Here is a 10,801-nt window from a genome sequence, read left to right as displayed (position 1 = left end):
ACCCAGCAGGGAGGCTCCCTGGGTTACTGTACAGTAATGCATCTACATGTGTGGTACTGCACAGTAACTAATTGGGTGTAAATTTGATACCTGCATGATGCAGGTATAAAATTTACACTCAAGCTGGCATAAGTCACCATATTTACTGTGCAGAACAGGCATGCATGCACCCATACTGCACAGGAATTTCGGTTACTGAGCAGTAAATGTGCACATGTAGACGCACCCACTTGGAGGTAGATTACGTCTGCCATTACATCATCCAAGAATGCCCCTATGCCCACCCACCTCTACTGATTCAAAATGCTCTGCGCATTTACAGAGGTTACTGTTCAGAGCATCAGCACCCACCAACAATGAAAAAAGGCCAAACAAGTCCCTTTTCCTAGCATCCCCTGTCACTGCACTTTCCCCTCAACAGCCTGGGTCCTTCAACCTTCTTGGTCCTTCATTTCCCCACCTTTCATTTACATTGTCCCGATGTGTTGCCTTCTGTTTCCATTGCCCTGACCTTTGTTCCCATTATCTTGCTTTTTATTCCAGTTGCCTTGCCTTCTATTTCTGTTGTGGTGGCTTCCATTTCTGTTCCCCTGGCTTTCCTTTCCATTGCCTTGGCTTTTATCTCCATTCCCATAACTTGTTTCTGTTACCATGCCTTTTACTTCTGGCACCTTGATTTTCATTTCTATTGTCTTAACTATTTTCTGGAATATCCCTTCCCCCCGACTCCCTCCTGCCCATTTTGCTCACCTTTACACAGGCCCATCTGTACACTCAAGCCTTTGTGAGGGTGAGCTTTCTTCAAAGGACTTATGGCCACACTTTTCAGGAGCTGTCTTCTCCTTGCCATTCTCTGGTAACTCCTTGTCTCCTTGTTTCTTGTACCTGCCATTCCTCTAGTTTTCTCCTCCCTTTTCCCCTCTGCCATTCTATTTCTTCTTAGTCTGTTTCCCTACACTCCCCTCCCCTTTTGGCTGTCCCTCACACTTCTCTTCTTTCCTTGCTCTTCACTTCATCCCAACTTCCTGTATGCCCCCTCCACCTGGACCCCCACCTGATCGTGGTTCAAATTTGTCATCCCTTTTATCCTAGGACCCATTCCCCTTGTCTTTCTGCCTTTTCTCCTGATGGCTCTGGCCTGCTTTCCTTTCTTTCACTGTATTTGCAAATGATTTGAGGCACTCTGGATTTAGGACCCAGAGACCTTGTTCTGGGAAGGGGGGCCACCCTCAGACCAACTATAACCTTTCTATTTGATAACAGACAAATTTATTGATACACAGTGATAGCAGAAAAGAAGCAGTACAAACTATCAAGCAATTCTATATATCTACCTAATCCTAGGGCTGTCATCAGAGTCAAAGTACATCTGGTCAGGACACGGACTTCACTCTGAGACTCTTTCTCTTAGGTATCAGATGTCAGCATTCTAGAGGTGGGATGCTGAGTCTCACACCCCCCTCCAGTGGGGTGCATGAGATGGGCTGCTGGTGTGTACCATGGTGGCCTCAGGGACCCTTCCCAGGGAATGGGGATGGGGACCCCTCTCAGGGAGAAGGATGGGGAGGGATGGGACAAAGGGAGAGACAGAGAGGAGGAACCTGGGGTGGGACAAAGGGAGGGAGAAGACAAAGGTAGGGACCATTTGTTACTCTCAAGTCACTGCTTTTGTATTCTCCTTCCCTCCTGATGACTCTTTTCCTGCGGCTATCTCTGGTTGGTTGTCTCTCCGTGGTCACACATCCACGTAGCCTTCCAGGTCTTCTCCTAATTTGGTCGGTTCCCCGAAAACCAGGACCCAGGTCCCTCACTCTGGGACCTTGCTAGCTGGGGTCATTTATCTTTGAAAAAATTATCAAGGCTCACATTTGCGAGAGCCTGGCAGGACAAATTATGCTGAGGGGAAACCAGCACGGGTTGGTAGCAGGCAGATCATGCCTGACTAATCTAGTCTCTTTTTATGACCAGGTTACGAAACGCCTGGACACAGGAGTAGGGGTGGATGTCGTATACTTAGACTTCAGGAAGGCCTTCGGTACAGTATCCCACACCATACTGGTGAACAAGTTAAGAGGCTGTGACTTGGATGACTACACAGTCCGGTGGGTGGCGAATTGGCTAGAGGGTCGCACCCAGAGAGTCGTGGCAGATGGGTCGGTTTCGACCTGGAAGGGTGTGGGCAGTGGGGTCCCGCAGGGCTCGGTCCTTGGACCGATACTCTTTAATGTCTTCATCAGCAACTTGGACGAGGGAGTGAAGTGTACTCTGTCCAAGTTTGCGGATGACACAAAACTGTGGGGAAAAGTGGACAAGCCGGAGGGTAGGGAACAGCTGCAAGCAGACCTGGACAGGTTGGACAAGTGGGCAGAAAACAACAGAATGCAATTCAACAAGGAGAAATGCAAAGTGCTGCACCTAGGGAGGAAAAATGTCCAGCATACCTACTGCCTAAGAAATGACCTGCTGGGTGGCATGGAAGTGGAAAGGGATCTTGGAGTCCTAGTGGACTCCAAGATGAACATGAGTCGGCAGTGTTACGAAGCCATCAGAAAAGCTAATGGCACTTTATCATGCATCTGCTGATGCATGACGAATAGATCCAAAGAGGTGATACTTCCCCTCTATCAGGTGCTGGTCAGACCGCAGTTGGAGTACTGCGTGCAATTCTGGGCACCGCACTTCAAGAGGGATGCGGATAACCTGGAGAGGGTCCAGAGAAGGGCCACTCGTATGGTTAAGGGCTTGCAGTTCAGGCAACGTGGTTTTCATACAAGAAACAGAAGCAAGGAGAAGTCTGAGTCGAGCTGAAAGGCAGAGAGGTGTCACAATCTCCTTCCCCGGAGGGTCTTAAGACTGGGCTAGACCAAGCCATGGTTGGTATGATCCAACTGGAGACAGTCTGTCTTTGACTGCAGGTGTAGGGATTTGTCTGCCCGTCTCTCTTTCCTGCCTATGCAGGGGGTCGGACTCGATGATGTATTGAGGTCCCTTCCGACCCTAACATCTATGAATGTATGAATCTATGAAATCTCATGTTATGGGCAGTATGGTACATACTCCCTTGGTTCCCAGGCTGTGTGTCCTTGTTGGCCTTGTTGTGTTAGACAGCCTGTCTGCCTCTAAGGCTGGAGAAACTGTATGTGTGAAACCCAGGCTTCTTAGAAATCAAATAACCCCTGCTGCCTAACTTGAGCCCTTTCTAATGCATATCTCTATACCTATGAGTCAGTTCCCAAAAACAGACCTTTAAATACCATTTCCAAGCCAACAATGGAAGCATATGTCCTTCCTGACTGCACAAGTTGCAGCACCAGGTTTCTGTATGGTGTTGACCCCCAGATGGATTCTGAGAACTAAGAAAGTTTTGAAGAGTTGTTTCCATGAACTTAAATACTCACAACATATGAATACCTATTTTTTAAATAGTATATTCAATAGAAGGTAGAAAAAACATAAATGACCAAACAATACGGATAAATCAGATCAAGCTAATAATTGCAATTTATATAATGCACAGTTTATTTCAAGGCATAACAATCTTATCAAAATTTGAGAGCAAGGTAATCTTAAAATTGCTAAATCCTAAAGTCTTAAAAAAGCATCTAACAGATAGCCATCCTGTTCGGGAAAGGACCTTCTTTCCTAGGTTTGAAAACTAAATCTCTAAATAGCACTAACCAGGTACACTTGCAAGCAGGCAATTCCTGCTTTTTAAATTCTATGACTTGACTAAAATTTTAAAAAACTTACCTAAGGTAAAAAAAAAGATAAAAATGTTCCTAATAGTTGCTACTCTAATTAATATTCATTTGCCTGTTCTTATTCCCTATATAAGTGTTCTCCTACCTAAACCTAGCCAATAAAAAGAATACCATTCAATTAAGGCTAGATCAGTACCTACAAAAGAGTAGGTATAATCAACTGGCTTAAATTTTTCATATAGTGATTTTTGTGCTTAATAGAATTACATTCTTTCAGAATTCTATGTGAGCGTCATTCTAATGTTACACTTAACAGACATGGTTTCCTCAAATATTGTGGACAATTTAAAATATTCAAGCATCTCTGCAATTATGTGCATTCCATCCCACATTGCAGTTTTCAGGTTCTTTGTTTTTTTAAGGCCCACATCTCACAGCTCCCAGGAAATGTCCCTAATCACTAGGCTATAAAGTAGTCTAGTCCACCTCTCCTGGTAAAGCTGAGCCACTGGGTAGCCAAGAGGGTTAGGTACATGGGTGAGAACAAGCAAGAGGGATTGTACTTCTGTAGCTCTATAGGTGCTGACAGATGCACTTGTCCCTGCTTTAACTCATGGTGCTTTTACATAAAGCGCCATGAGCTAGAGTGGCCCCCCTGACACAACAGACATTTGCCTGTTGGGTGGGGATGGAGGGGGAGGAAACTCCAATTTGGAGCCAATCAAGCAAAAGGAGCCTGCCTGCAGCCTCTCCCTCCTGGCCCTGTCCTGCTCCCCCTGCCCCCCTCCCCGCCCAGCTCCTGTGCCGTGTGCAGGAAGGGAGGGGGAGTGAGCTTCAGGTTGGAATTTGCCCAGCCTGAGCTGAAGAGGAGAGCCATGGCGGGTGGGGGGGAAGGGGTTTCCAATCCATCTCCCCTCCAGCTCAGGCCAGGCTAAGCCCAGCCTGCAGCTAGTTTCCCCTCCCTTCCTGCAGACAGCACCAGGGGCAGGGCTGAGCTGCATCAACCCAGCCCTGATTGTGCAAAAGATTGACCCTAGGGAACAGAACTTCCCTAAGGCACTCCACTTCAGAGAGCCTTCATCTGATCCCTCATTAGATGACAGTTAATTTATCAAGTGATCAGCCACTTTTAAAGCACTGTGCAGCCATGCACGTGTCACACCATGGTTGTAGAGCACTTTCAGGGGGCCAGTCATGTGACAAATGTAACTTCTGCCTGTGCTCTGTGAGGAATGCACTTCTATGCAGGGAGCAGTCCTGGCTTCTGACCCCAGTGCCAGGGTTATTTCTGCTTTCTAGCCAAAATTATCAAATGCAAAATGCATAAACAGTCCCAACAGCATCCATTCCAGGGGATAGCATGCACAGAACAGATATGCTATGCTTCCCTGTGGGCTTCCAAAGTGCACTTGCCGTATGGCATGGACATGCACTTAGCATTTGAATCTCAAAATATTGAACATTACAGTTCCAATTTCAAACCTGCAGCTACTTGCATCTGGAATGTTATTGTGAATTCGAAGCATTTAAATGTTTGTCTACCCAGTAGCACCAGAAAATTAGGTAGCTGGCTGCCTAAATGCTGTCCATGCAAAACAATGTCCACATAAGGAATGAAATCTTCAAGTCTCTTTGAAGATCAGAGCTTTAAATCCTTCAAATATAGTCTTCCACTGAAAGTTACTTTCTAAAATAACTTTCTTTTTCATATTTGACATCAACACCAACTCTTTATCTCAGTATAAACAAACACCTTTTCTTCATGGAAGGAAAACAGATGGGATGAGGACTGCTAACACTAACAGTGCGACATTATCTCCTGTAAATTCAAGTGAATTGGAGGTTTTTTTTAATATCTGTTCAGATCTGCAGTGCAAACTACAAATATTAAAATTAACTGTGCTAAACAAGAACAAGGTTTGTAATTTTTCAACCTCTTTTTTTGCCATTTACCAGATTCTCACTAAGTATACTGGGAGGAAAGAGTCCCTTGAAACAAAAAATGTCTCCTTTCACAGCTGCAAAATTGTTTTAATTGGAACTAATTGTACCTGATTGCTTAATCCTCCTTTTTTCCTGATGGGGATGAAATACAGGCGGGAGCACTGGTGCCCTGGCTGCAAGCGCTGGCCAATTGCCTCGATCACTGCAGCCAGTTCCGGGAGTGGCTGCAGCTGCTTTGGGAGTGGCTGCAGCGATCGGCTGGTGCTTGCTCCCAGAAGCAACCACAGCTACTCCCGAAAGTGGCTGCAGCAATCGGCCATTGCGGGATCACCCAGGGGGGATTCCCCCCGGTCCAAAGGATCAGCCACAGGTCTCCCCCCTACCTCCCAGTCAGTGGGACTGGTTGCAGGGGGGGCATGTGCCACCCTTGACTAAGGCAGCACCAGCCACCCGTATTATTTTGTAATGTGCTATCACCTTAACCTTAAAATTAAGTCACAAAAATACAGCAAGGCGAGAAGGATCCACCAACATTTCACATGAACAGTTTTTCAGAAACCTGAAGAGGGTGGAATAAAATCACACTTCTGGCCCCTCTACACATGCAGGTTAAGGCAAGATGGGTTCTAATGGCACTCCACGCAATTGTGCCTTCTGCCATACCACACATGCATTAAGTCAATTTAAGTGTGAACTATACAGGAGTATACGTTGGTTAGATCACTAAAAATGGCTGTCCTGATCTAAGTTAACTTAGATCTAGTTGGAGGTAGTCTAACCTAGATTGGGTCTGGTGAGACTGATTTAGTTTAAGTTTTGTACAGTTCCCAGCACATCCTTGGGGCTAGGAAAGTCCAGCCACTGGTGCCAACCTCACGGCTACACTTTTGCTACCTCCACCCATGGCACCAGGCTATTCTTAGGCCCCCAGCTTCTTGTCCCATTCCCAGATGAACAACCCCCCATATGAATTAGCCAGCACCCCCCCCCCGAAGCTCACCAAACAAGCTGCTCCGGGTGCTGGTTTTACTGACATTTGCTGGTGCCAGGAGCTGGAGAATGTCAGGATGGGGGGAGGGGCAAGAGGGATTGGGGGGGGTTGGTTTGCCAGGGGGGGTTGTTCATCTGAAGGCGGGGTGGGTCACAGGGCTAAAAATATCCCCTGATCCTAGGGGGGGAGAGAACCCCCCATCCTCCCACTCCCCCTCCCCCATGGATCCCACTATCTCCCCTGCCAAATCCTTCTGGACCCCACCAATCTGCCATTGGCCCCTACTAGACTTCGAGGCAAACAAGCCCCCCAAAGGTCCCACTTGCCCCTGATTGCCACAAGCCCCCTCATGGACCCACGTGCCCACTCATTCTCCCCAACCCCCTCCACAAACCCCACTTGCCTCCCCCAATCTCCTCAAGTACCCCCACTAGCACTCCCCTCCATCCCGACTTACCTTAGATCAGGTGGCCAATTTTAACCTCCCCCTAACCTTCCCAAATGTCTGTGCACACTCTTAAAGTTCAGTTTATGCTAAAATAATGTGAAAATATTAAACCACTAGGAAAGGGCAGAACTCTGAGCAATAATCAGCATGTCTTTAGTAGTAGTAGTAGTAGTAGTAGTAGTATACAGCAGTTTCCTGGTCATGCATATTAGACAAAATTTTGGAAAAGAGGGACTTAGGATATGGACAGACTGACATTTGAAGCATCAAGAATTTCTGGAAAATTTGCTGTGCCACAAAACATAGCATGAAATGTGTATATAGGTTTTCACCTGCCTAGTCATCTGCAATGCCAGTGTGGTAACAGCATGTACTGCCAGTACTCCACAGGCAAAGGACTGGTGTGCAGTGATCCCAGCATGCTTTGCAAGGACCCAATTTCTAAAGGTTCCTAAGGACAGCTGAAAACACTGATTTCACTGAAAACACTGACCACACCCCCAGGGGACTCCCCTCCTCTCCCTCCTCCCTTGTTCTGGGAATGCAGAGTCCCAGTCCACCTGCTCATTTTCCATTGCCAAAGTCTCATCAATTTCACTTCCAGTCCATAATGCATCCCTGCCGCCTGCTTGCCCTCTGGCTCCTAATCCAGCAGCATAGGTGAGTCTAGTAAGGCTGTGCAAAACAGCACCATTTCATTTAGATGTCTGTTTCACCGTTTCAACAGGACATCACTTCCTTTCAAGTTTTGTTTAGTTTTGAAAGCACTGTTCCATTTCGTTTTCTCGAAACTGTTTTGCTGTTTAGCTCATAGGCTATAATGGGGAAGCACAAACCTGTCTATAACTTTGTCATTTTAGGGAAGATTTAGATGAAAACAGCAGGTATGGTAGCCCCTTCTCAGGGCATGAAGCCTGCCATGTTTCAAGGAGATAGATGCAGGGGTTTCTGGGAAACTGTACCTCAAAGTCTTGAAAGCAAAACTCATGTCACTTGTAAGTGTGAAGGCACTGGGGGGTGAAAACTGCAGGCATCGTAGTCCCTGCTGAGGCCATGAAGCCTGCCAGCTTTCAAAGAGATAGGTGCAGGGGTTTCTGGAAAACTGCACCTCAAGCTGCTGACAAGCAAAACTCGTGACGTGTGACTCTGTGTGTGTGTGTGGGGGGGGGGGTTTGTGTGTGTAAGGCACGGCCTCACTTGTGCTGGGGCCTCTATATGACATGACAGTGTGCCCCAATGAGGCTTCCTCTTCTCTTACAGTCTCAGGCCAGTCTACCACTTTAAATGACAACAGGTAAAATAATAACATAGTGAGCACTAGCACAGTGGCATCAGCAGCATCTCAGGCAGCCAAATTGTGATAGAGCCTTTCTTTCCTCACCTGCAGGAGCTTCTTTTCCAGCATGTGTGTTAAGGCACATCCTCACTGTGTCCTTCCCCCCTCCCTCTCCTTACTTTCTGTTTTCCTGCAGGCAAGTCCAGCTTCAGCTTTTAAACTTGAAACAGTTCAAAAGTTTTGAAACGTTTTGACTGCCCTTGTTTTGTTTTGAGGCTGTTTCGAAGCCCTTCATTTCATTTTGATCTTGGTGTTTTGAGCTCAAAACAAGTTGAAACAACATCGTAATGAAACAGCTGGTGAAATTTTGCACAACCCTGGAGTCCAGTGCATGCTGTGCTCCTAATGCCACAGAGTTAAGGCCTCCCACAAATTCTTGGAGTTGTTCAGCTCCTTTGTGGACTGGTACAGAGTGCCATGTACAGCCATATGTTCATAACCAATGCCCTAGCTATTCCGTCTCTGGTTCACCAGCCAGTTTAGCTTAGGCAATTCCATAGTGGAAGATGCAGTGCAGGAGGTGCTACTGGCTGTTCAGCAGTGTGACTCACCCATTCAAATATTTGAATGCTGAAGGCAGAGTTTTAGAGCTGTGTGCCTAGCCCACTCCTGTCCTAGGAGTTTTGAAACAAAGATGAGGCCAGTTCTGTCATCTGAGAAATAGTTGGTGATTGAACTGCAGAAGATAGAAACACCTAACTGTAGGAAATCAGTTCAGTACTAGTTTGCGCTATTATTTTCAAGATGTGCAGAGGCATCATCTGATGCAGTGTGGAACCCTTCGAAAAGCAAATCTGTCTATGATCTCTTGTGGAGAGACAGAGGTACTATGTTGTCAGCACCTCCTGGATGATGGGACACACCTCTCTGATGGCCATTTCTCACAGCACTACTTGGTCAAACACTGGTGCTGATAGGAGGATGCGGAAATGATAAGTGTCCATTCTCTGCTCCCACTAGGAATGCAATAAATGAGTTGCTGACAAATGTATGCTCATTCCCTCTCCCAGTACTGAACAGAAACTTGGGGTTTAGATGGCAACAAGGCTATGCAGTTTCAACTCTGCTGTTCTCCGAAGGGAAACGTGGCCAAAAGGGATGGAAGGATCCTTGCTCACCACCCTTCACCCCCAAACAGTGGAGAGCTGCAGCAGCATTGGCTCTGGCAAATTTTGAGATGCTCTTCCTGGGAAGGAACTGTGCTGCTGTGCTGTAAATTAAAAGTGATTGAAATGAGGCTGGAAGGTGGAATTTGAAGCATTTTATACCATATTTTTCTTATATATAACATGATCTCTCCCCCAAAATACCACCCTCCCCAAATGGGGAAGCCATTTTCTTTGCTAGAGAAGGAGCACTCCTGGAGACACTGTGCGTACCATGCAGCTGCCACTGGTGTCTGCTCAGCAAACCAAATGGATGGAGTCTTGTGTTAACCCTCTCACAGCTCCTGGCTGAGCACTGTAGCTTGTGCCTCCAGCAACAAGTGAGCTACTGATAGTATCTTGATGAGGCTTGTGATATGAAACACTTTAGCTACAAGAACTTATATAAACTATGTACAGTAAAGAACTAACAACCTTACTACTGTCCCTGCAAGGGTCTTGGGGCCTAACCTTGTGTGACAGAATCAGTCAGGGGTGGGAAAAATACGGCCCGTAGGTCAGATCCAGTCCACTAGGTGATTCCATCCAGCCCATGGGGCTCTTCCGTAAGCCAAAAGAATGACCACAGGCTCTAGCCCTCAGCTGCCCCTCAGCAAGCTACTGCCTCCATGCAGGAGGGGCAGCTCAGGTTGCTATACAACCCCCCACCTCCCCCTACCCCAGCCCCAAGCCAGGGGGTGCTGGAGACCAGAAGCTTCTGCCTGACAGAGATTTTGCCTGGCCACCCCGTAGCTGTTCTCAGCCTCCCTCCTTGCAAGAGTGGGAATTCAGGTAAGGCCCCACTAGGCCAGGGCCAGGGTCTCTGGTTGGAGGAAAGGGAGCTGGGAGCATGGGGAGCTGTGCGCTACAGGGCCAAGCCAGGCTAGCCCCACATGCTGCCACCATGTGGGGCCAGGGACCTGGGCTGGATTGTAGGAAGGTGCGTACTATGGGGTTGGGTCATGTTGGCCCTGCATACTGCCACCACAGAAGACCAAGGACTCGGGCAGAAGCACTATGGGGCTGGCCCTCATGCTGCCACCATGTGCAGCCAGGGACTTGAGTGGGAGCTGTGTATTGTGGGGCTAGGTGGGGCTTGCCCCACATGCTGCTGCCACCTGCGGCCAGGGACTGGGGTGGGAACATGGGGAGCTGCACACTATGGGGTCAGGCAGGGCTAGCCCCACTCACTGCCACCACATGTGGCTCCAGGGACTCGTACACTGAGGACACCCC

This window comes from Alligator sinensis, unplaced genomic scaffold, assembly GCF_000455745.1.
Source record: "Alligator sinensis unplaced genomic scaffold, ASM45574v1 scaffold9_1, whole genome shotgun sequence".
Classification (NCBI taxonomy): domain Eukaryota; kingdom Metazoa; phylum Chordata; order Crocodylia; family Alligatoridae; genus Alligator; species Alligator sinensis.
Note: the sequence above shows the minus strand (reverse complement) of the source record.